The sequence below is a fragment of the Vulpes lagopus genome, chromosome 4 (genome assembly GCF_018345385.1).
Source record: "Vulpes lagopus strain Blue_001 chromosome 4, ASM1834538v1, whole genome shotgun sequence".
NCBI lineage: Eukaryota > Metazoa > Chordata > Mammalia > Carnivora > Canidae > Vulpes > Vulpes lagopus.
The window spans coordinates 18,418,529-18,445,781 of NC_054827.1; the positions used below are offsets into that span (position 1 = coordinate 18,418,529).

General features: G+C 39.0%; 1 protein-coding gene across 3 annotated transcripts in view; it reads left to right on the forward strand.

The window, feature by feature from the left end:
• MTUS1 (microtubule associated scaffold protein 1) overlaps positions 1-27,253 on the forward strand; it is a 168,044-nt gene that overhangs the window by 23,675 nt on the left and 117,116 nt on the right. The gene's annotated exons all lie outside the window — the stretch shown is intronic.

Here is a 27,253-nt window from a genome sequence, read left to right on the forward strand (position 1 = left end):
CTTCTTGGGTACATACCTAGGAGTGGAATACCAGATTGTATGGTAGTTCGATATTTAACTTTTTGAGAAGCCACCAGATTGTTTTCCACAGCTGCTATGTCATTTTACATTCTGACTATGAATTTGAGAGGGTTGCAGTTTCTTCATATCCTCACAACATTTTGATAATAGCCATGCTGATGGGTGTGAAATGGTATCACATGGTTTTGATTTGCATTTCCCAGAAGACTTCTGATGTTGAGCATCTTTTCATGCACTTATTGGTCATTTATACATGTGCTTAAGGGTAATGTCTCATCAAGTCCTTTATTTCCCACACCGGTGTTAACCTTTTGAGTTAAATTTTCTGTTCCTTGGTTTCACTTCATGATCCTATATATTAGTTTTCTTATGTATGAAGAAAGTTGGATTCAAAATGCAGAGGGGAAAGTTTTCTGTTTTGGTGAAAGATGTCTTTTTTAAAAAAATGTCATTTTTTAAACATTTATTTATTGGAGAGAGTGTGTGTATGTGCCCAAGTTAGGGAGAGGGGTAGAGAGAGAGAATCCCAAGCAGACTCCCCACTGAGAGTGGAGCCTGACATAGGGCTTGATCTCAGGGTCCTGAGATCAGACCTGAGCTGGAACTAAGAGTTGGCTGCTTAACCAACTGTGCCACCCAGGCACTCTTGACAGATTTTAGCTTTTGAAGCAAAATTTTGCTCTTGGTGTTTTCAAGTTGGCTGTGTGCCCCCATGCATGTGGACCGGGTAGGCTACTCCACCTGTCTGACTGGAGTGAGGGAGGCTTGAGACTTTATGTCTAGTTTGGGATTGTAAAGGGAGGAGGAAGAGGCAGGGTGAAGAATGAGATTCCTTCTTTCATCTCTTTATGTTTTAGAAAAGGAGAGAACTTTCTCCTTTTTTTTCCCTTTGCCCCCCACTCCCCTTCCTCTACTCTCTTCTGACTTCTGAGACTGCAGATGGTGGCCACTGGAGTCACATTAGTAGAGCAGCTGCTTCCGTTCTCTTCTCGGCGAGAACTGTGTTTCCCCATTGACACCATGACCTAACTGCTGTTCTGCTCCTTGGTCTTTATACAGCTGTTAAGTGCTAGGTGGGTCTTTCTTACATTATGGATTCAGTGGGCTTTAGTTTGGGAACTAGCCCTGGAACCTAATCATCATTAATAGCATCTCTCTAGGAAAATGAATTTAAGCTAGAATACATTTCCAAATAAGCTTTGGAGGATTACTTGTAAGTTGGGGACTGCCTATCCCAGCAGTATAGCTCAAGGGTCTGTGATGAGGTGCCTGGGATTTGGAGGATGCATATGTGCAGGGGCTGCGGAGTGGGTCAGACCGTGGGCTTTGGAATGAGTAGATTTATATTGGAGCCCCACTTTCCTGTTGTGTGCTTTGCACCTAAGTTTCCGTCTTGGAGATGGTACTGTTGCTCCATGTGTATGTAGATACTGTGTCTGAATGCGGGTTGACTCCAACCAAAGTGATGAGGGAGATGTGAGAGTTTTTCCTCAAAGTCCCTGCTACATTTTTGTGCTGTTTGAATTGCAGCATCTTACCTAAGCTTTCCTTTGTGCAGAGAGGCCACTGCTGCAAGCACTGGGTCTTCTGACTTGCTTCCAGCATCTTCAGAGCACCTCCAGGCCGTCTGTGATAACCAGTGTCGGCTGAACCCTTGAAGACCCTTCCCCCGCCACCGCACCTGGGCTTGTGGTCTGTGGCATCATAAAACATTTTCAAAGTTTGGTGCAGAGGTGTTAATTTCCAGTGGTGATTAATTCAGTATTACTTTTGCTTTGGGGATGGTTTCAAGTCTTTGTTTTATTGCATAACTTTTTACTCTTGGATCCTCACTAGCATGTCAGGAAATAGATAAGTTTCTCAACCCAAGTTAGCTTTCTAAAAAAATATTTATTCATGAAAGACAGAGAGGCAGAGACATAGGCAGAGGGAGAAGCAGGCTCACTTCAGGGAGCCCGATGCATGACTCGATCCCAGGACCCCTGGATCATGACCTGAGCCAAAGGCAGATGCTCAACCACTGAGCCACCCAAGCGCCCCCAAGTTAACTTTTCAAATCAAGTAAGAGAAAGGAAGGAAAGTTCTGAGTGTGTGTTGCATGTGCCTAGGAAACTAGAAGAATGATTTAGTTTATAGTAGGGGGTTGTCTTTCTTAGGAACACATTTTTGGAGGTTGAATCTTCTTGATTCTCTTACGTGGATTAATTTGTCTTGTCCTATAATCTTCAGAGTTCTCATGCCACTACTTTTTCAAAGACCTATGTTGATTTTTTTTTTTCCTTCTACTCTATCCCGTTGATTATTTGTGCTGATGAACAAGTAGTTATGCAGTTTCAGGAATTGGAAGAACTGCTCTGTTTCTTTACTCCATTGAGTAATCTGAAATGTTTTCATGCCTAGATCATCTTTATCATTGAGAGATACTGGGTTGCAAAAATGTGGAACATAGGGTGTTTAGATGGGGGCCTAGGTTCTCTTTGTAGAAAAATGTAATCTGTTTTGAGACCCAGTAGAGGACTGAATGTCCTGGCTGCTTATCTTAATTGGCATCAATGATGGTAGCCACAGTGCTTCCCTGGTATGACATTAATGCAGATGAAGCTGGCCTCAGGACCAGATAGTTTTGTCTCCATGGACGCACATGGCAGTCATAATTATGAATCACTTTATCTCCTTTGTGGTGTAGTCAGTGAGAGATAAAGAACAAGAGGGGTTTGGGTTTAGGTAATACAAGTGAAATATTTACTCCTGTTTACGTCTGTAGCTTTGGGACACAGTCTATGCAATATGTTACATTAGTGTAGGTTGTCTTTGGTCATTTTTTGTTTGTTTTTTTAGCAAGTTGTTTTCTGTAGATTTGTCTCTAGTTCGTGCAGATTTTCCTTTTAGTGTATTTGATCTCACTGTAGGATTAGTCTGTAACTTAATGCCATTTCCTTTAACATAGTTGAATGCATAGTGTTTAAAGAGATAAAAATTTGCTTATATCTGAATAGCACCATTAAAGAGCAGCTAGAAATAAGGGTTCTGATCCCAGTCCTGTCTCCAAGCAGCTGTATGAACTCAGAAGCCCTCAGGGTTACTTCGCTTCACAATTCTAAGAACACTTACCATCCTCTTCAAATGGTACTCCTGTGTTTCTTTTCCCTAGGATGTGGTGTGAATGGTGACCTCTGGAGTAAGGCAACAGGCACTACAAAAAATCATAATTTACACTATGGACCACCGTTTTCTCACATACAGAATAAGGTTGGGTAAAATGAGCTCAATGCTCTGAGCGCCAGAAGATGCATCCATCATCACTGTTAACCTTTCCCAGGAGAATTGTAAAATGAGTTTTGTTACCAAAAATCTTGTTATAGTTCCAGAAAATTGATGTAATCATTAACAATAGCATTTCTCTAGGAAAATGATTTTGAGTTAGGATAAATTTCCAAATGAACTTTGAGAAATCACCTACTTCTACGCTGCACTCTGCCCCTGCCAGAGCAGAGCTCAGGATGGTGTGTGATGTGTGTGGGGCTGGGGGAGACCTGCATGTGCAGGCTCTGGGGCATGGGTCAGAGTATAGGCTTCAGCACCACCAGGTTTGCACCTGAGTCCCACTGTTAGAGCTCGTGTGTAGACTGCCTGCTTGCAAGATTTCTCCGCATGGTTTTCAGGAACTGAATTAGACAATCTGTTGTTGAAATTTAAAAGGCATTTATTTTAGGGCCTATATTGATTCTTGGGTGAAGTCACAGCTTTAGTGACACTACTTATTCATAATGAAAAAGAGTGGTTATACTGGTTCAAGGTTCTGATTAAATGATCTCAATCTTCTGATCTCAGTTTCTACCAAAGAAATGCTGATCAATCAAAGTACAATCTGTAAAGAGAGGGTTTTATTCCATTGGAGCATAAATATTTTTAATACTTTGGTATTTCAATAAGATTCTCAAGATCATAAATATTTAAATAATTATGAGGCAAATTTAACAAAGTTCCCTTACACATAAATCGCTTGGTAATCTGTGAGCATTCAGAATTCCCTGAGTTTAAAGGCTATGAAAATCATAAGAGTTTTTAATATAGGAAGTAGTATTCCTACACTGGTAGGAAATGAGAAATCAAATTGTACATAAATTAATAAAGATTATACCTTAAATCTGAATTCCTGTTGTGATGTAGATACATACTTAGTGTGTTTCCTTAAAAACTTTTTTAAGTCACTGGAATATTCTGGGTTCCTTAATTAAGAAGCAGTCACCCAGCAACAGTGAATGCTAATTTAATCTGACAAGCAAAAGTCCCTCCTATTTGCAGAGATGTTCCAGATAGACCAGTAAGTGGCTTGTTGTACAGAACTTTGCGTTTTTGTTTTGTTTTCAGGCTTACTGTAAGTGATGTGCAATATAATGAAGAGACATCTGTGTACAAGTTTTCCCCCCTTTTAAGCTTCAGACAAGGCTGTGATGTTTTGTTGGCAAAGAGTCCAAGGAAAATTCTTTAGTTTGAGGGGGTAAAAGGCATTAGCGCTCAGCTGAATTACTCTGCAAGACCCAGCTGGTCTTTGAATAACCATGGTCTCCTGAGAGGATTCATTGAATGGTCTGGTGTTTGGATTTCTTTTAGTCGGCTTGCAGTTTCTGCTCTGTGAAAAAGATAATTTCTTATGTACAATCACACTTTTTTTTTTGAACAAATAACTTGAGTAAGACCTCTCTTTATTTCACAGGTGTTGATTTTGATACTTTGAGGAATGTAGGTAAGTTACCTTGATACAACTGATTAGGACATTTACATTAAGCAAAAACTCCAGAGTTAAGTTTTAGAAATGATCATTTTTTTTAATAAGCTACTTTTAAAATCTTTTTATCTATACTTTTCATCTCCTTAGATTTTGTGTTATTTATCAATATGAAAATATCTCTACTTCAGGATAAATTCTCAAATATGTAAAAATGCAGAGATTACTATGAACAAATGTGAGACATTCTTACCTATTTTTTGGAGAGCAAGAGTTAACAGTGTGCTGTGTTTTGGGCTTATGTTGTCAAATACCAAAACTATGCAACACATAAAAAAAAAAAGTTTTTTGTTAAAATGGACTGTGGTCATTTTATGGTCACATTTGCAGTAGCATGGAGTGTGGCAGGAAATTATATGTAGTTTAGTTTATGTCATTGTTTTTTTGGTTATAGCTCTGAGGCAGAAGGGGGATGATCACGTATAAGAATAAAGAATAAGTGAATGAGGCAGAAGGGAAGGGAAGGGTAGAAGGAAACTAGTGCTATCTGAATATTTAAAATGCTTTGAGAAAGTGTGTAAGGCAAATTGCCAGGTCAAACAATCTTAGTAACAAGATAGGAGAATTGGGGTAACACAGCTTTGTTATTTATGCTGCCTTATGTTTAAAGAATATAGGCTGTCCTGAAACATAGTTATTTGTAAAAGGAAAATGTTTAAACATTTTACTTAAGGAAATTACTGACTAAGCTTGCAGGAATGTGGTTTTAAGAGTTTGTGAATGTGTGGGGTCTTCCACATGCTGGTTTTGAGGTTTTAGGAAATTCTTAAGACAGAAAATCTTGGAATAAAAGTATATTTTTGGAATAAAGTCCAGGAATCAAAATTCTTGAGCCTCAGCAGGTCAGTTAGTTGGTTTTGTGTTGACTTTTCAGTAGACTCTAGCTAGGTAGTTTTCTTCAGTGGTGGTGTCTTTGTCATCAGCTCCGGGCCTCACTCTCTCTACCACCCTGGAAGGCTTTTTAATTACACAGTGTGAATGTCCTAAGACTGTACTACATGTTTAACAGAGTAAGTCTGTTTTGAAATGCCAGTTCTCATAAAAATGCATCCATAGGCTTAAAGCAAACTTTATTTCCCCACAAGGTTTAAACAATATCAATTAATTTCTTAATCTTTACTAGTATAAAAAGTTGTTTTTCCCTTGGAGGAATCTTTGTTCTGGGATGCTTGATGATGGTTTTGAGGACTTTGGTATGCCATCTGTCCACCAGCACTATCTCTTACCGCTTGGTGGTCTTGTAACTGGGGTGATTTTCCTGTTTTTTTTTTTGTTGTTGTTGTTGTTGTTTGTTTTTGTTTTTCGAGGCGAGGGGATTCCATCTATTTTAAGGATACTTGGCAACATTCCACTCCTACAAAAATATTCTAACTAGTGAAATGCAGCTATAAAGATATTTTAAACACAAACCTCATGTGCTTTTGAGGGCGGATGAGGAAATAGAGTGATAAATTACGGGGGTAGTTTTAATTGTTTTACCATGGCATAAACAAAGTTTCTCTGATAGAGTTCATCGTTGAGTAGTATTTTCACTTAAAAACACTTAATTCTGGGTGTTTTAGAAAGAAGTAAATTACTTTTCCTTGGATGATTACATAGTATCTGCCTCTGTGCTTAATATTAACTTTAACCTAGATCTCTTGTTTGTTCTTTGAATTTTTCCTTTATTGCTCGGAGTGGGAAAATAAAAACCTTTTAGCACCTTTTAATGTAAACAAACTACAGAAAAAAAGAATCAAAAGCGCATGTAATTTATACTAAAAGCTTAAATCCCTTTCGTATCTACCTAACATGATTATTTATGCAACTTTACTGTCTGTCGTAGTTTCCTTCTTAAAATATTAACATAAGTGAAATAATGTTTTATTTAACACTTGTGTGTTGGGCACTCACTGTGTGCCAAGCTCTCAGCCGCTCTGTGCAGAACACAGAGGTAAGCCTTTAAGCTTTGTCTGGCATTTCGTCTCCCTACCATCACTGTGCTCAGATCCATCCCAGCAATTTCCTGCCCTTGGTCTTTCCTCACTGGGACGTCTTTCACACTTCAGCCAAACCAAAGTGTTAGTATCCATTTTAACAGTGTTGGCAGACTCACGTTGTTCCCAGAATAGAATGCAGAGTCTTGAGTTTACCCAACTGCTGTCCTTGATCCTCCCATGGCCACTTTGAGCTTCTTACTCTTTCCAATCATCGTGGTCATTTCAAACATCAGAGCCAGTATGATTCCTTCTGACTGAATTGCCTGTCTTTCCATCTCTACTTGATATTTTCCTCTGACTTCATTTGGCACACGTAAATCTCCTCTCAGTGGTGGTCTGTTGGTTACCTCTGTTGTGTATACATATGGGTCGTCTTTCTAATGAGACACTTACACTTGCCTTGATGCAGACACAAGTGTTCCTAACCGTCTACAACAGCCCTAGCCCTTAACTGTGCTCCAGCACATGGTTGACATCAAATACATGTTTCAAACAGTATCCCTGGTTGTATTCATTTTGTAATTTGAAAGTGCACAATTTTTGCTTGGATACAAAATTTAGTCCAAGATCCAAAAGCACAGTTGCCATTTATTATCACATGTAAGAAGTGAACTGTTCAAGGAGTTTTATTCGTTGATGAGTAAAACCAGACGTAAAAGGAGCTTGATTTATGATCTTTATGAAAACCAACTAAACTGTTCTGTTATCAGAATAGTTCAAAGTGATCCATGAGCAACCCTACCACGATGGTTGTCATAACTAGCGCATCTATGGCTTCACTATGAAAGGACCATCTTCTCCCCTACATCTGGCCACGTACTTTCAGAATACAGATCTGTGTTGAAGGCTTTCTGGTTTCTAGAAAACCTCTATTAGAATGTACAATAGATAATCATGGAGATCTAAGTTCAAACCCATTTTCTTTATGGTGAAGAGCAGTGATCTGTGGAGTAGGGCATTTGGTCTGTGGGGAGTGTGGCAGAGATGACCATTTGCCTCTCAATCTCTATTTTTCCCTATCTTCATGTTTATAAGACCTTTAGCTGGGTACAAGTAGCTGGTATTGGTGTTCATTTCCCACCCTGCCTTGTAAACAGCTGTGGCCATGTGGTTAGGCTATGGATCCTGGAATAGCGTAGGGAAGTAGCTTCCATACTTGCTGCCTTTCCACCCTGCTCAACAAAATACAGAGGGTTCTATTTTGGGCCATAGGTTGAGGTCATGCAAAACAGAGGAATGAGAAAGGTGGAGCTGGGGCTTCTGACAGCTGGGTCACTTAATCCTGGACAACCTATGCAGACTTCTGCATGAGACAGAAATAAAGTTTGGTCTTTTGCCACTTCATTTGAGGTTTTTGTCTACTGTGGCTAGACTTTGAATCCCAAATATTATAGTATGCTTTATGACTCTGGACGGGAAGCGTCTAAAACAGGGAAGTAGGAACTGCCTTAGAAATGTGGTACATTCTCTGGAGTGGGCAGAGATTTGGTTGATTATGGTCTAAGAGGATTCAAGGTCTGAGTAGTGTTAAGATTCCATAGATCATTTTTAAGGCTTCCTCTAACCTCAGAGTCCATGACTTTGAAGTGTTCAGCTTTATGTTAATTACTGTATTTCATCATTTCTAAAATGGACATTTCCACACCGGAATGTTTCTGATATTAGAATATGTTTTATAAGACAGCCCCTTAGCTTTGGGATAAAATCAGAGCAGAATTTGACATTTGACTTGATGATACATAGGCATCCCCCAAAGAAGCTAGAATTAGCAGAAAAACATTGAAGCATGAATACTGGCTTAAAATGAACAGGTTCCAGTAACCAACCAGGACTCCTAGTATGAGCAGTAGCTGAAGAAGTGACTAACTTTACATTCAGAAGATGGCCACTTGCAGCTTAAGTTTGTAGTTTCTTCATGGAGCCCATTTGGTGGTCACTCTTGGCTTTTCCTAAGGTTCAGACCAAGAACAGCTGAGCTGCTTTAAGATTTAAGGAGGAAAAAAAAAAAAAAAAAAAGATTTAAGGAGGAACTAAGAGAGCAGCCTGATTTGGTAAGATGATTCTCTATGGAAGGAGGAAATAAGATAAGATAGTAAAGGTTTGAAATAATCCTCTTACCAAATTCTTTAGTTTGTGTCCTATGCTCAGAGTTAAGACAAGCAGTGCTAGAAGGATTGTAAGAAAAAATAACGCACCCTGTGCGTTCTGACCCTCAGAAGCAGTCATTTTTCCTCTCCACTACTTATCTTATTTACTTCCATATTTTAAATAAAACTAGGACTGTAAATATTGTCTCTGTGACCGAAGTAATGTACTATTTTTTATTTAATCTTTTTTCCTATTTGTTTTCTTTGAATATCTTGGCAGAAATAGCTCCTATCCTCCAAAAGCACCCTCAGATTTCTCTCAGTTCTGTTTTTCAATTGTTAAAACTTTTCAGTGTGTACTAGTTCCATGTTATTCCCAGAGACATCCTTATTGGGTCTCTGACTTACTGCTGCCATATGGGCTGCTTGCCATCCAGATGTTGGATCCAGGTGTTTCTGGGTATTCCTTTTTCCCTTGTCCTCCTGGATGACACTCATACCTGGTTTATTCCTGTTTCCTGGAGGACACTTCGACCTGGCTTAAATTCTTCACATTGGTGGCTTTCATTCTTAAATTCCTGAGAAAGCAGGTAAAAGGTAAGATTGAGGCTTTCTTTGCCTAAAGATTCCTTTATCAACCCTCATATCTGGTGTATAGTTTGGCAGGATTGGAATTCCAGTCTGAAAATATTTTTCTCTCAGAACTTTGAAGATAATGCTCTATTATTTTCTAGCTTTCATTATTGTAGCAAAGTCTGTAATTCTGACATCTGGTCTCTGTATGTCCTTTTTTTTTTTTTTTTTTTTTTTTTGCCTCTGGAATTATTTTTTTAGCATATTAGTTAACAGATGAGTACAAGACCCAACTGCTTAGCTTTGTCACTTCCTAGCTATGTGACTATGGCAGATTATCAAACTCTTATGCCTCAGGTTCTCATGTGTACAGTGAAGATAAAAGTACTTTATACCTCTGAACAGTTGTTTGTGGATTGTAGGAGAATTCATGTAAAACACTTAAAAAAGCTTTTTTGTGCATGAGGTACATATTGGCTGCTATTTGCTATAATCAAGCTATTCTAAAATATCACAGTGATAAACAGTGGTCAGATCTTGTTTATTATGTAGAACAAACAGTGGACCTCTTTATTTTGGAGACTTTGTCCTTCAACTCTGGGAAGAATTCTTGTATTATTTCTTTGATTATTTCTTACCATGCGATTTTTACCCTCCTCTTTCAGTTAACACTATCAGTTGAATGCTTGATCTCTTGGATGAAGCCTTAATTAAAAAGAAAAGAAAAAAGAAAAGCCCTTTTCCTTTTGTACTCTTGTGTGTGTCTTTTGCTTAAATTCTTAATCTGGGTCTTCTAAAAATTTTAATTATGGCTTTCATGTTAATTTCTACTTTTTAAAAAAAGATTTTATTTATGTATTCATGACAGACACAGAGAGAGGCAGAGATACAGGCTCTATGCAGGGAGCGTGACGTGGGACTCCATCCAGGACTCCAGGATCACGCCCTGGGCCAAAGGCAGGGGCTAAACCACTGAGCCACCCAGGGATCCCCATTTTCATGTTAATTTCTGAGCATTCTAATTTTCTGCTTATATTACTTTAAACAGCCTGTTTTTGTATGAATATGATACATTTTTTAAGATAATAAGGATCCTCCATGCCTCAATTTTCTGAGTTTTTTTTTCTTGTTTACTTTTCCATTTCAAAGAATATCCTCAAATATTAGGTTGATGCTTGACTTCCTTTTTAAGATTGAGTTCTCTGGACTTAATTTAGTTTCTGCCAAGAACGATCCTCTCCTATTTTGCCTATGGGCTATCAGCCTGATTATAAGCTTATTGTGGAGTGGAGCACAGGAAGTATGCTGGTAGTCCCACAATTCAGTGTACAGAGGAATGTCATTACATTTCCTTGTATGCACCCTGTGCCTCACCTCCCCTGGGTCTAGTAGCTCTAAATTTGGAATGTCTAATCAATTTCTTCTAAGATTATATAACTGTTTACTGAATGGGGGTAGTTGTCTAAATGTACAGGGTATTGGTAGGTACCTGGGGGGGAGGGGGGAGAAGGGATGTCCCGTGGATCCGTACAGAGAATTGCAGTTGATCTACCTGTAGAGGCCCTGCCTCTCCACCTTTTGTTACTCATGTGTCCAGTACCCGGGTCACTCTGGGGTTCTAGAGAGTGTCCTGCCTTCCATCCTGTGTGATATGTTCTCTGTGACCTTGTTTGACCTCCCTGTGCTCCAATAAATCATTCTTGCTTTCACATATTGAGGTTTGTGATTAAAGTGTCATATACTGTTGCATTTTTTGTTACTTTTTTCTTCCTATGCAAGAAAACAAATATTTAAATTTATTATAACGGCTTCAAATTAGGAAGCATAAGTATGTTTGCCACATGTTGTTTTGACATAGAAGTGGAAAGATGACCTTCCTGTTTTAGGAAGTATAGGGAAAGGTATTACTGTCCACTTTTAGTTACAGAATGAAACATTCCTGGAAGTGCTATTGTGTTTATAACATTTTTATCATAAATGTTAAAATCACTTTTGTGATTGCCGTATCACTTTTGTGTTACTATGTATGTGTGTTGCACTCACTAAACTACCATCATGCTCAAGGTTAAATTTGGTATTTGAATCCTTCATAGCAATTAGTGAGTTTTAAATGATTTTGTGAAACTTTGAGCCTACATGGGAGTCTTTTGATTTTTTTTTTTTTTTTTTGTTAAACTTATACCGATTGAAACTCTAAGCTGAGGATTTTATTAAAAGGTATTCTTGAGAATAGAAGAAGTCTTAAGGGCCCAGGGTGTTAACTGATTTTTTGCTGGACCCCATGGATTATCAGCATTTTCATGATTGGTTTAGACCAGTCAGAAGGTACCCTGGGCTGGGTGGAGTCTTCTAAATTACGGTGAGATGGACGCCTATATGAATCCAGGTTTCTGTGAGCAGGGAAGAAAGGGCAGGATGTGGAAAAGGGAAGCACCTAGTGGTAACTGCCGTTAAGAGTAGAAGTTGCGGGAATTTGGAGGCAGGGGATCCCAGGAGGCTGTAGCTGCAGGAAGAAGCTGAATAGAGGGATAGGGCCTGTATGTGGCCTTTGGTGAGTGGAAGTGATACATTTTCGTGTTTCCTCCGTGTCCAATCAAGGTAGGTGATTACTTGTGTACTGGGTGTACTTGTGTGTGGTACTCTGGGGACATTTAATCACCCACCAGTCGCCAAGTATCTGATACTGTCCTTAAAGTGCAGATACTGGTAAGATTTATTCTTGCTAATGAAATATGCTTTCAATTTCTGGTGTTGGGCATCTCAAACTTGTTGAATAAATTCACTGAAATGGCGACTACTGTCAGCTATTCTCATATTGCCTCTAAACTCAGAATTGGGGTTTTTTGTTTCCACAAATGCTAGCACAAATGTCTTTACTTTTACCCTATGACAAAATTATCATATAGTATCTTATGAGAATTGATGAGGGAGGATTTGTGCAAACAGGAACCAATTTTTAGTGATATTTTTTGTGTTAGTATGTAATTCCAGGAGTCCTGTGGTACTTGGTTTTGTGATCAAGTGTCTTTATCAAGATAAATACTTAATTGACTGTACCTAAAGAGTTGAGACTATACTGTCTTTGCACAAATTAATCTTACTGAGTCAAGAAATAAAAAGAAACAGTTTTTTAATGAGGGTATAGTGCCCGTGACCGCTCATGCTGATGCATTAAAGAAAGGACTAGTGCAAAGGTCATCACACTGCGGCCTGAGGGCCAAATCTGGCCCACTGCCTCTGTTTTGTTTTATCTATTAGGACATGCCCATGCTCATTTACTTATGGTGTAGGGCTGCTTTTTTTCCTGTAACACTTGAGTTGAATAAATGCAATAGAGATAGTATGAAACATAAAGCCTAACATACTTCCTTTCAGGCCCTTTATGAAAATAGTTTGCCAACCCTTGGACTATATTAACATAGAAAGACTTCTTAGAAGAATCAAAGTTAAAAGGAATTAAAGGGGGGAAGATGGGACAAAGCGGTTTTTCAGTGCATAGGAGATGCATTTTGAATTACTGTTTGTATATAATTTTCTTCCATACCAATGCAAGGCATAAAGACTACTTTTTTCCTGTTTTTAGATATCACTATCTTTTATGTCTGGACATTATCAGTAAAAGGGCGATTGGAATGAGCTACTCAACTTGTATCCACAAGAATTTGTAGATCTTATGGCTTTTTCATATTTTGGAAATGCTATCTATAAAATCTACCATTTTGCCAAAACAAGAGCTGACTAAAATGATATAGTTTGTAATGATTACACCTTTCCTTCAAAGTAGTTATGGTATTAAGAATATAATCTGCTTTTCCTCTGCCCTGCCCCCCCAAAAAAACCCTCATAAGAATAGACTCAAATAATTTAATTCTTGTTCTGTTGCAGTCCAGAATTGGTAATTCTGATGGGTAGACAATAATCCTCTAAGCAGTGATTCACAGATGCAGGCTTCTTCCATCCTGTGGTTCCAGTTGGTTCATCTGTGTCAAGCTACATAAAGAGGAAAACCTAGAAAGGATTATTTGTGAGTTTTATGGTCCAGGAATAGAAGTTGTATCTACAATTCCTGCTTACATTATATTGGTTTAGAGAATATGGCATTTACCTGCAAGAGAGGTAGGAAAATACTGTGTGCCAGGAAAAAAAAAAAAAAGAAATGAGTTTTGGTGACCAGCCAGTCACTGCCACAATTACTTACTTTCACTAAATCTGCATTTTGAAAGCATTCAGGTGCTGACGAGATAGAAGCCTTCACTTACTTTTTTATCTTTTCTTTTTTCCGTTTTGTTCCCCTTTCAGGGAATCCCTGATAAATTATCTCAGCTGAAGTGGTATAGTTTGGGCAGAGGAATTGTAGTGTCACTCATGGCAGATTTTAGTGAAGATCCTATGTTTGTATGATGTGCCATAAACTGAATATTGACATAATTACCCCATGTTAACTTTAAAACTAAAACTGCCTGTTATTTTACCACCAAAAGATGGGTCTGTTCAGAAATGAGAGAATTGCAATCCAGGGCAAACAAGCTGTGTCAAAACCGTAGACAAGTCCAGGAGGCATCCTTTTTTCTTTTTTTTAAAGATTTATTTATTCATGAGAGACAGAGAGAGAGAGAGAGAGAGAGAGAGAGAGAGAGAGAGAGAGGCAGAGACACAGGCAGAGGGAGAAGCAGGCTCCATGTAGGGAGCCCGATGTGGGACTTGATCCTGGGACTCCAGGATCAGGCCCTGGGCTGAAGGCAGTGCTAAACCGCTAAGCCACCCAGGGATCCCCCAAGGCATCCTTTTTTTTTTTTTTAAGAAGAAAAGGGGTCAGTTGGGAAGGCTGTTAAGAAGTCATGGGCAAAAAAAAAAAGAAAAGAAAAGAAAAGAAAAAAGAAGTCATGGGCAGCCCGAGTGGCTCCCTGGTTTAGCGCTGCCTTTAGCCCAGGGCCTGATCCTGGAGACCTGGGATCGAGGCCCACATCGGGCTCCCTGCATGGAGCCTGCTTCTCCCTCTGCCTGTGTCTCTGCCTCTCTCTCTCTCTCTCTCTGTGTGTCTCTCATGAATAAATAAATAAAATCTTAAACCAAAAACTGCCAAGTCCATTAGAATAAACTGGGAGTTCAAAGTATGATGGGTTCTCATTGGTTGAGCTATTTCTTGGTGGATGGGGAAAGCAGCTCTTCCTCTGGCTGCGGTCTAGAGTAGTACATGTATGCAAGGTCGAGTATGTCTCTTCCTGTAGGGTCTGCGGCAGTAGGACGTGAGATCTCTCCCTATCAAAACTTCTTGACTTCATTTTAGTGAGATTTCCCATTACTGATTTTCACACCTGTAGTGGAGATAAATTCTTCTAAAACTACACTAAAGCTCTGCATAAATATATCTAGTTCTCTCACTCCTTGGCAAGGGTAAGATCGCACTTTCCAACTTGGCTGACGGTGTTGTCCTGTGGCCTGCTTTGGTGAACTGTGAGAAGTAATGTGTGTCACTTCTTGGCAGAGGCTTTAAGAGTGAGTGGGGCGCTTGGTTGTGGTCCTTTCCTAGTGTCTGAACATCATGGAAGTTTGTTTTTGTTGTTGTTGTTGGTTGTTTTTTTTTTAATTGTTTGTTTGTTTTTTGAGATGAAGACTCCAGTAGGCTGACTTCAGGTTGACCATGAGTGTGAGTGGGGCTCCCTGCCGGAACCCCTGGACATTTAAGCCACTAAAGTTCCAGATGGCTTTTGCACTGCACCTGTCCTGAGGGGTAGAGGGCAAGTGTTCATGCCTCATGGTCTTCACCCCACTAGCATTTAAGGTTCTAAACTCACATTATATTTATAATAAAAAAAAATCCTTTTCTATTATTTCTAACAGTGCTAACCATTTGAACTATTAGTTGCTACCCACGTAGGCTTCTCTCAAGGACAAAGCTACTTTGGGATTTATACCAAGATTTTCACCCCAAGTATCTTTTCCACTGATACTCCTCTTTGACAGGAAAGACTCTTGACTTCTGCCTTTACAAGTGGTGGGAGAGAGTTCTGGAGGTCATCTAATCTTTCCTGTCACTACCTGTACAGCTGGTGTGGGTAAGGGGAGCAAGGATGGAGATCTTCTCATTGGGCAACATAGAACAAGAAATCACTTTCTCTGAGTGGATAGGTGAAGAGTAATTACTGTCTCCTCGGGGCTATGGCTGCAGCAAGGGATATGTGGTTTCTAACCTTTGGGGCCACATGTACAATCCTGGCTGTATTTCCCATAATTCTGGGGGAAATAGCAGTATTCCTGGGCAATAGTTATGTTCCAGTATGGGTTAAAATGTCACATATAGGCTGTCTGGAATCCTAACAATTGTTTTGTGTATTTTTTTTTAAATAATGGAAACTGTGTTCTGAATTCTAAACAACCAATTCATAAAAGGACTCGAACAATGCACTAATTTTCTATGAAGGGAGTTGTGCTAGTTTGTGACAAAGCACCACAAAATGGGTGGTGTAAAACAACAGAGATTTATTCTTACAGTTCTGAAGACGGGAAGTCTAAATTCAAGGGGTCAGTAGGTCCCTGCTCCCTCTGAAACTTCTGTGGGAGGATGCTTCTTTGCCTATTCCTAGCTCTTGGTAGCTTTGCATATGCACTGCCTTGTCAGCGTGACTCCAGTCTCTGCTTTCCCATTGCCATCTTCTGGGTGTGTCTGCGTCTTCATGTGGCACTATTGTGTTTCTTCTCTTTCTATAAAGACTGTAGTCCTACTGGACTAAGACCTACCCCAATGACCTTATCTTAGCTTGATTACATCAGTGAAGATCTTACTTCCAAAAAAAGGTTCCATTCATAAGTACTGGGGGTAGGATTGTCAACATATCTTTTTGGAAGAAACAGTTCAACCCATAATAGGAGTTGAAAAATATCTCTGTTCCAGTGTACTATTTAAGTCCATCCTGCTTCCCAGAGAAGAGGAAAATAAGCCCCTAAATCATGATTTTTTTTTTTACAAAGTTAACTAATTCAATAACAAAGATTATTTCAAAAATGGGCAAAGGACTTGAATAGACATATCTCTAAAAGAGGTAAGCAAATGGCCATTAAGTACATTATAAGATGCTTGGCATCAGGAAATCCTTAAGCAAATGTAAATCAGAACCAGCAGAAGATACCACTTCACAAACATTAGGGTCTCTCTTATATCAAAACAAAAACAAAAACAAAAACAAAAACAAAAAACAAAACAAAAAAAACCCAGAAAATGCTGGTGAAATGTAAATATATTAGAACTCTGCATTGCTGGTGGGGATGTACAATGATACAGATGCTATGGAAACCAGTTGTGATTCCTCAGAAAAATTAAACCTAGAATTACCATATGATCTACTAATTCCACTTTGGGTATATACTGAAAAGAATTACGAGCAGGATTTTGGAGCTAGCCATTCACTGATGTTCATAGCAACATTATTCACAATTGTAAAAGGGTGGAAGAAATCCAAGTATCCATCAATGCATGAATGGATAAACAATGTGGCATATACAATAAAATATTACTCAGCCTTAAAAAGGAAAGAAATACTAGCACATGCTACAACATGGACAAACCTTATGTTGAAGGAGTTAAGACGGACACAAAAGGACAAAATATGATGTGATTCCTCTGAGTTTCCTAGAGCAGTCAGATTATTTAGACAACAGTAGAATGGTGGTGGGTAGGGGTGGGGTAAGAGAATGGGAGGTTATCATTTAATGGATACAGAGTTTCATCTCAGATGAAAAATTCTGGAGATGGATGATGATTGCACAGGATTATTAATGTGCTTAATGCTATATAATGGTACAATTAAAAATAATCTTATGTGGATTTTTACCAGAATAAAAAGTAGACTTCACAGAAGTCATAGATTTAAGATAAGAATTAGAGAAAAAGGGATCCCTGGGTGGCGCAGCGGTTTGGCGCCTGCCTTTGGCTCAGGGCGCGATCCTGGAGACCCGGGATCGAATCCCACGTCGGGCTCCCGGTGCATGGAGCCTGCTTCTCCCTCTGCCTGTGTCTCTGCCTCTCTCTCTCTCACTGTGTGCCTATCATAAATAAATAAAAATTAAAAAAAAAAAAAAAAAAGAATTAGAGAAAAACAGGTCAGTAAGTATTACATAGTTTTTGTCTGATAAGTAATACCCCTCTTCTCCACCTATGTTGAGGAGCAATGGAGAAATGAGACAGAGTAAGGTATCTGGTCTATGAAGAATCAAACTATCTTTGTTGAAGGCTATTTGGAGGGGGATAGCTTAGTGTGAGTGATCAAGGAGCTCCCTAACAAAAAAAAAAAGGAGCTCCCTAACAGAACACCCCAGAATTTGGTCCTCGCAGTTACCACAGGGCTGCTCTTGAAGATAGAGTGCTCCCGTGCTCTCCACGAACTGAAACATCACCAAGAAGACAGTGGGAGGAGCTCTGTTTATTCTCCCAAATTTTCAAATCAGATACATTACTGTACTTCTTTGGGCAGGATGAAAGTAAAAGGTCAGATTAAAGCAAAGAAGGATATACTGAGCTCCCCCATTAAAAGAAGCATCAGGCATGGAGGAAGAAGCAATCCCCTGCAACATCCCTACTTCTTGTTCTCTTCACATACCATGCTTGCAATTTAGTCCATGGTTAATCAGTGCCTCCTATTCAAGAGGTTGCTTCTCAGTCCACTGTCCCTTTGGGCGCCTTCCTGGCACTTCTGAAGGGCAGTAGAGATTTGGAAGGCTCTGGCAATTAATTATATCAATCCCAAGACCACTCTGCTCAGGGCTTAAGTTTGCTTTCCTCTTTTCAATCTCAAATGATCTACAGCCATGTTGTCTTGCATAGCTTTTTAGAGGTGTGTAGTGAGATCCCGTGACAAAGTTAAGGTGCCAGGAACATAATGGTTGCCTACATTTGAAAATAAACTTCTGTCACATGCCCAGGAAAAAAATTAATTGTAGGATGGTCTAACTTTGCAAGTTCAAGTCCAATATGTTAAAATCCAATGGAGTGAAAAGTTCAAAATAGGGGTGCCTGGGGGTTCAGTTGGTTAAGTGTCTGCCTTCAGCTTGAGTCATGATCTTGGGGTCCCAGGATGGAGCCCTGTGTCAGACTCCCTGCTCAGTGGGGAGCCTACTTCTCCCTCTGTCTCTCTCTGTCCCCTTCTTGCTCATGTGCCCTCTCTTACAACATCTTTTTTTTTTTTTTGAGACTTTGAAGAAAAAAAAAAAAAACCAACAACAAAACCCCTCAAATTCCAATAAGCCTAGCTTACCAGGCTAAAGTATTCTAGAAGCCTCGGTGGTCTGATTGTTCTGGAAGCCATAGTCTGGGCTGCTTCACAAGAAGGTCTGTCTTCTCGTGGTGTCTGAAGTTGTGCTGGTTCTCAGCCCCTGGTGTGTGAGGAGGATGCAGGTGATCACAGAATGGTCTTCTCTCCTTCCCACTGCCCCCAAATCACCAGGTTTTGAAAACAACCCAATCCTCTAATCCTGAAATAATCAGGGCAAAAATCACATTCTTGGAATGTAGTTGATAGTGTTTATGAAGACTGCTGTGGCACCAGCTGAGCCCTGCCTAGTGACCTACCTTTCACTCTTTGTCGAACAGGCATTTTCAGATTTCTGCCACAAGAGCTACTTCTACTGCCTCATGCTCTGAATCTACTTCTAAGAAACATGATTCCTGAGGAAGATTGATCTCTAATATCTAACAATCCAATCAAGTGCTTATTGGGAACACTGTGGTGGTGGGGTGTGAGTGTGTGTGTGTGCGTGCACATGCGCACATGTGAAGTTGTGATTCTTGAGTCCTTAAAAAAAAAAAACACACACATGGATTGCAGCTTCTCCCATCCACCACTACCTTCTTGTTCTCAAATACGGAGTGGAATTTCAGTGACTTACTAGCCTAGCATTGCCTATCAGACCTATTATTAACAATTTAAAGCTGGGAACATTCTAGTTTTCTGTAGGGGGGACAGAAAGCTGCTTTGCTATTTTAAAACAATAAGTACCCTGTCGGCCACTCATGTCAAAAAGGGCCTGTAAAGATGCTCTTGCCTAGAGTAATTGTGTCACACTGGTGTCTGCCTACCAGCTGTCTGCACATACCTGCCAGGAGGGTAGTTGAAGGTGTATCCGTGTGGCATGCACAAAAAGACAGCCTGCTAAAAGCCAGTGCTTGTGCTGAGTTCTGAATGGTTTTGTTTTAGCTGTGCAGCCTGGGCCTTGTTTTCTTTGAGTTACAGACTTGTGCAGTGTTCCTTCCATGGAACGGGCCACACCACCTACCGATAGAGTTGCCATGAGCTAGAGTTTCCTACTCAGATCAAAAGGATGTATGGTCTTAAGCTCCTCCTTAAGGTTCTCAATCTGTGCTATTTAAAACCATCCTCCTAAAAAAAAAAAAAATAAAATAAAATAAAAAAATAAAACCATCCTCCTCACTGAAAAAAGTGAGCTGGATTAGCCAGATATAGGTGGCAAACCACCAATATGTAAAAACACCTGACCTGTGCTTTGAGCCAAAGTGCCATCTACGTTGCTCATGGCAAAGGCCTGGATTACTCTACGTGTGTTTTGCTCCTGTAGGTGTTACTCCTTGTTGATTTCTCCTGGTTTGTTCCTTCAGTTAATGTCTTTACAGTACTGAGAGGGCCCAATGAAGAATAACCCCTTTCCCTTTCCCTTTCCCTTTCCTTTTTTTTTTAAAGATTTTATTTATTCATGAGAGATACAGAGAGAGAGAGAGAGAGAGAGGCAGAGACACAGAGGGAGAAACAGGCTCCATGCAGGGAGCCCAACATGGGACTCGATCCAGGGTCTCCAGGATCACGCCCTGGGCTGAAGGCTGCGCTAAACTGCTGAGCCAACGGGCTGCCCAAGAATAACCCCTTTTCGAGAATGCTATTAGGAGTGGCTGAATTGGTTGTTTCAGGAGAAAATATTTTAACAATTTGTGAAAAGTCACTTCCCAAAACCCCATATGCTTCCTTGGGTTGCTGCAGCCACTGCAGTCCTTTCTGGATGATTCCATGGACCTCCTCCATGATCCTACACCTGAGGGGTGTGGCTGGCTCACCAGGGCTCTGGCTTCCAGGGCTGTGGTCAGTACATGTTCAGGATTGGCTGTTGACTTAAGAGTAGTGTTCGTGCCTTTTTTTTTTTCTTCTGGTTATGAACGTTTGAGAAACAAAAAGAATAAGGCCCATAAATTATTACGGATGAGATTGTAGATGAATTATAATTGCAGATTCTATAACTATAGAATTTTAGCCACAATTATAGACAAATTATAGATGAAAAGTAGTTTGATGGGCTGGACTGTGTTTGAAAGACCCACTTAGGCATGACTGTAGAGCAGCAGTAGGGCAGGTCTCGCATGTACCCCTCTGCCATAGGGACAGGGCCTGCTCGGGGGGAGGAGGGGAGAGTTTGTACTGTGGGGTAGCAGGATTGGGACTAAGGTAGGATCAGGTGAGTGAGGGCCTGGCCTCAAGTCAAATGTGAGGGGTCCCAGGAAACCTTCAGTGATCAAGATAAGTAATACTTAACACATTATGGATTTTTCCATCAATTCTGTTTATAATAATGAAATATATACTTTTACAAGGAGGGTTGGTATTCTGACTTTTCTCTTTGCCTCAGGCTCCAATATGGCTCAAAGGGGCACAGTTAGTTATTGTCTTAAATTTAGTGCCTGAGGGATGCCTGGGTGGCTCAGTGGTTGAGTGTCTGCCTTTGGCTTAGATCCGGAATCCTGGAATTCTGGGATCGAGTCCCACATCGGGCTCCCTGCATGGAGCCTGCTTCTCCCTCTGCCTGTGTCTCTGCCTCTCTTTCTCTGTGTCTCTCATGAATAAATAAATAAAATCTTTAAAAAAAAATTAGTGCCTAGGGTTGAAGGACACTCCCCTCACCCCAGTCCTTGCCCAGCTAGGTCTTCCCAAATTTACCTAATCTACTAATCCACTCTATTTCTCCTGGGTGGAGCAAGTAAAGGGACAGAACAGGGCAGAAGAATTATACCAATTGAACTTCCTCTGCAGATGGATTTAGAAGCAACATTCTCCATGACTGTACAAATTTCCAGTTTTCTATGAATGGGAGTATTCATGCTCAGAGATGAAAGTATAAAAGCCTACATTAGGGTTCAGAGGTAAGGAAAGCCTATCTTCAGAGTAACAAGTTTTACAGTTGGGTGTGGAGGTAATTGGCTCTGAAAGCCCACAGAGAGCATATTGACTGGCTTGTCTAGATGAACATTTTTTCCTCAAGGCTCTGCTACATCCTCCTTGCTCCAACAGTGGTCCATGGATTTAGAGCTTCTCCATCACCAAGGAGATGGAGAGAAATGCAGAATCTCAAGCCTCAACCCAGACCTACTGAATCCATCTGCATTTTCTCCACAAAAGGTCCAGTTGTGTGTAAAGCCAGCTGTGCTGTGACACTTCCATAGCCTTCATTTTGAAATCCATTAAACCAATGCTAGCCATCCTCCTGTTTAAATGGCCTCACCAGAAACCCTCCTGCTCTTAGGAAATGGACTATTTGGTATGCTTGTTCTTGGTTCTGAGGGGTAAGATGTGCTTTACTAAACTCTACTGGAGGAGGTCGAGTTTGTGAAAAGGTAGGTTGCAGGAGCTAACTTAAGAATTCCAGCTGAAACTGTGAAAAATGATACTATAATGAGGCTTAAGGGTAAAATTTTTAGTACCTTAAATGGTTTCAACAGGAGAGATTTATGAGTATGTCAGCAACACATGCTGATGATTTTTTGTTCAACTTCTTTATTTTTCACTTTCGAATAAAATAAAATGGGTAGCTCAGATATTGTACATAGATCGTCTTTTTTGTTGTTCTAAAATAAGTTCAAGACCAGATATATTTTGGGTTTTGAAGCCTAGGGAGCTTTAGTGGTAGGATTCGTGAGTTCATAGAAACTATAAGAGCTGACATGATTGCATGTTTTGAAAGCTGTAAATTATAACTATATTCAAATCTTAAGGCTGGTATGCCATATGTAGACATAAATAAGGAGTAAAATTAAAGTTCTTTATGGTTACAAAGTAATGAAACTAGTTTCTGTATATGACTTCTGGAAACCTCCTTTCTTAATTACCATATGAGGTAGCAAGTTTATCTGTACTAAGTTCAAATTACCAGGTTAGATATTATAGGTAATGGGAAGATGTAGAAGATATGTATTGATGTATAAGCCTCTACTGAGTTTATAGTTCAGTTGGCAAATAAGAAACATAATTATTGCATAACGTAGTAGTAGTGTTCTAGCAACCCATTTGACGGAGTCCTGTAGTTTCTGTCGTACAGATGGTTTTCTTATTTGTAAGATGTTTGAATTAGATTTTTTTGAATTAGATATTTAAAATATCTTCTAGTATTAATAGAAGGAGTTCAATTGAATCACAAGGATATCATTTATATAAATGGTCTTTTTAGGTGTATCTGTTCAGTGTAATAAAAATGGAATTTCTACCTTTGGAAAACAATCATTGTTCTTAAACTAAGATTTAGAAAGTAATCTTATGCTTTCCAAAAGTATTGAAATAGCTCAAATCTTACACTGTTATTTTCATTGACCTTTTCTTTTAGTACAAATAGTTTTTAACCTTATAAATCATTATAAAAATATATATTTTGGTAACCTTACTCCTCTTGAATCAAGAGGAGCTAGCCTATCATATTCTCAGATCTTAGTAGGTAGGGTATTTATTCTCCCTCATCCAAAATGTTCTTTGAGAAAGATCTCTTTATTTTCCCAAATGGCATTCTTAAAAAGGAAACTTGACCATTCTGTTTGTTTTGATAGATAATGCTGCTGAAAGACAACTTGAGAAATGAACTCTTTAGGGAGAATAATTTATTTCAACCTTTTTGCCTTTTTTTAACTTTTGATTTTGCTTAATAATAAACATTGCCCAAATAGTAACTTTGAAGGTGTCACAAATGACATTGGAGTTATAGAAATACAAAGACACAAATTCATGGATCAGGTGAGATTATCACAGAACATGAGTCCAGCATGTAGTAGAAATTTAGGGTACTGTTCTTTAAGTGGGAGGGAAGGAATGAAATTGGCCTTCAGGCAAAATAGCTTTCAGCTTTTTTGATAGAATTCCTGAGGGAGGGATCTCTGGGTGGCGCAGCGGTTTGGCGCCTGCCTTTGGCCCAGGGCGCGATCCTGGAGACCCGGGATCGAATCCCACGTCGGGCTCCCGGTGCATGGAGCCTGCTTCTTCCTCTGCCTGTGTCTCTGCCTCTCTCTCTATCTCTCTGTGACTATCATAAATAAATAAAAAAATTAAAAAAAAAAAAAAAAAGAATTCCTGAGGGAATCCTTTCCTGACCATGGATTTATCTTCGTAGTGATGACTTGAAATTTTTGTTTTCTTTAGAGAAAGTTTATCTTCCAACTAATTCTATAACTGATAAACTTAAGAAATTTTTAGTATCCAAATCTTTGTACAGCAAATTCTTTACTCTTAGCTACAAAGGTAGAAAATACTTCTGTAAATTCATTTCCTATCAAAACTCTCCTGAAGTACTTCTCAATGCATTGTGTGTGTGTGTGTGTGTGTGTGTGTGTTTTATATAGCTTTGTTCACTTAGTTTGGTTGTTTGTGAATTTAAAAAAAATACAACAAAACAACAAATATATTAAGCAGTCATGTGAAGATTAGAATGGTTGATGGGTTTTTTCATTACACTTCATAAACTACTAACTTATAAATGTAAAACATTTAAACTTTAGTGAAATTTAACAACCATTAGAAATGTTTTTATAGTATAATGACTTGGAAAAATATTTGGGGGAAAATGCTGAATAAAATACATGAACTTTAAAAGTAAAACTCAGGTCCTTTATCTGTTTCATATATATATGTATTCATATATACATATATATATGAATATTTTTTTAATAAAGAATCTCCCCCCTTCCATCTAACAACTTGGCGAACTGTATCAAGACTCTTAAAAAAAATCACATTCTTTGCCTTGATACATGTTTTTTTTTTTTTTTAAGGATTTTTTTTTTTTTTATTCATGAGAGACAGAGAGAGAGGCAGAGACACAGGCAAAGGGAGAAACAGGCTTCATGCAGGGAGCCCGAAGTGGGACTCGATCCTGGGTCCCCAGGATCAGGCCCTGGGCTGAAGGCGGCACTAAGCTGAGCCACCTGAGCTGCCCTGCCTTGGTACATGCTTATATTTTTAGGAAGTTGTTCAAAAGGAAATAATCATAGGTAGTCAAAGATTGCAAGTATGTTTAGTGTTATTTATAAAGGAGAAAAACTGGGGAAAAACTAAGTATAGAATGTCTGTGTCCTATTATACATTTGTATTCTATTATGCATTTATTTCAAAAGTAACTTGAAATGCCTTGACATATGAATAATTTATTCGGTTTTTATCAGAGTTTTTTAAAAAAATAATTTTCTACGTACTTTGGAAGAAGGAACTCAGTAAAACTCCTTAATTGAATCTAATGATTGTGTTTATGTAGACAAACAATTTCTTTGAATTACATTAAAAGCTGTTGTTTACAGTGCTTATATTTTCTACTACTAGAATCTCTTAAATGAATATTGACCTTCATGGAAACAGACAGTTATAATGTATTTACTGCTTTTTGAAATTATAGTCCACACACGTAAGTCTAAAGGTGAATAAATATACTTCTTCGTTTAAATATTTAGCTTGAGGGCAGCCCCGGTGGTGCAGCGGTTTAGCGCCGCCTGCAGCCCGGGGCGTGATCCTGGAGACCTGGGATCCAGATCGAGTCCCACGTCAGGCTCCCTGCATGGAGCCTGCTTCTCCCTCTGCCTGTGTCTCTGCCTCTCTCTCTCTTTCTGTGTCTCTATGAATAAATAAAATAAAAAAATCTTTAAAAAAATAAATATTTAGCTTGAACATATTTCCTACTCCCCATAATTAATGCATCTTAGCAAAACTTTTATTAGGGTATTAGCCAAACAACTATTACTTCAGTGAATTTATTGACTTCAGAACTGTGGTGGAAGGGGTCCCTGGGTGGCTCAGTTGGCTAAGTATCTGCCTTCAGTACAGGTCATGATGCTAGAGTCCTGGGGTTGAGCCCCAGTCTGGCTCCCTCTCCCTCTCAAAGAAGTAAAATCTTAAACAAAAAACAAAATAAACAAAACCTAATGGTGGAAAAACAGAAATTTATATTTCCCATCAGTATGTATAAATCATATAGGCCTTATTTTAGGATTCAGAATGTCCTTTTGAGTGTGTGCATGTGTATGTGCTTGTATACGCACACATGCATGCTATTGCGCTGAACATTGCAGCCTTTCTTTCTCCCCACAGTAGAAACTGATTTCAGGATACATGGCCAGAAACACACAGAGTACTGTTAGCAAAGATACTGATCCTTTCAGTTCTTCCATGGTTCCAATTCTGGTTGTATTTAGGTCACTGAAGTTTGATTACAGAGAGGATTACAAAATGGAAAAATGAGATCTCTTAATTCACAAATTTACAGGTCACGGAATGTCACCCCCCCCCCATGTATATTTTATTTCTTTAGGTCAGAACAGCGACATCTGATTGACCCTTAATACCAGGATTAGAAATTCAACTCAAGTGAATGTATATCTCTGTGACTTACTTGCAGTCCTCTCTTGAACATTGGGTCTTTGATCGAATGCATTTTTTAAGCACGTAACTTTGGCCAAAAGCATAATAAACTTAGTTATTAGCAGAAATCTTTGGATTGGAAAGCTTTAGTGGGTTGTTTTTAATGATCTTTTGTGTGTTCAATTCAGTAGTTTTAAGTGGTATATATAGTATTGTGCAACTATCATCATAGTCTTTAGAACATTTTCATGACTCTCAGAAGAAACACCATCCTGATTAACAGTTGCTGCTCATTCCTTTCCCTCTTACCCTTTCTTAGTTCTAGAGAATCACTGATCTATTTTGTCTCTATAGATTTTCCTATTCTGGACATTTCATGTAAATATAATATATAATAAGTAGTTGTCTACCACTGGCTTTTCACTTAGTATAATATTTTTGATTTGTAACACTATGCATGTTGTGGCTGTGTCAATACTCCATTTTTTCTTTTGCTGATTGTTTTATTCTGTTGAATGGGTATCAACGTTTTGGTATTTACCAGTCTTTTTTTTTATTTACCAGTTAATTGACATTGACTTCTACTTAGCTATTATGACTAATGCTTCTATTAATCCTGTACATTTGTACAAGTGTTTGTGTAGGCATAAGTTTTCATTTCTCTTTAGTAGATACTTCAGAGTAGAAATCCTGTGTCATGCAATTTAACACGTTTAGGGACTTCCGACAGGTACCACTTTAACTATTAAGAATTAACAACTTTTTTTTTCAACTCTGAAGTATGTTTAAGAAATGAAAGCAGGGAAAGAGAAATGCCCTAAATCTTCATTGATCTTCAGCTCATTTGCTGTGTTTGATAGGTCTGTCTGGTAATCACCCTTTATGGACACAATAAGGAACCCTTCTGAAAATGGAAAGGATATTATTATAATTATGTTGGGACAACAAGCATAAATTGGAACTGTCCTCAGCAAATTAGGATCAATGGTTAACCAACGAGAAGGAAAGGCTCTTGTGAGATTTTCTTCTCTCTTCTGACAATGAGAATATGGGGAGGGGAGGTATCTCAGATGTAAAGTCAGTCATGGTACAATTTTAGCAGTGTTTCTGTCTTCTGCCCCATTTCCTCACATAAAAAAGCATCTTTGAAAGGAGGTGATACTGAGCTAAAGATATTTTTTTACCTCTATCCACAGGTATAGGTTCCAA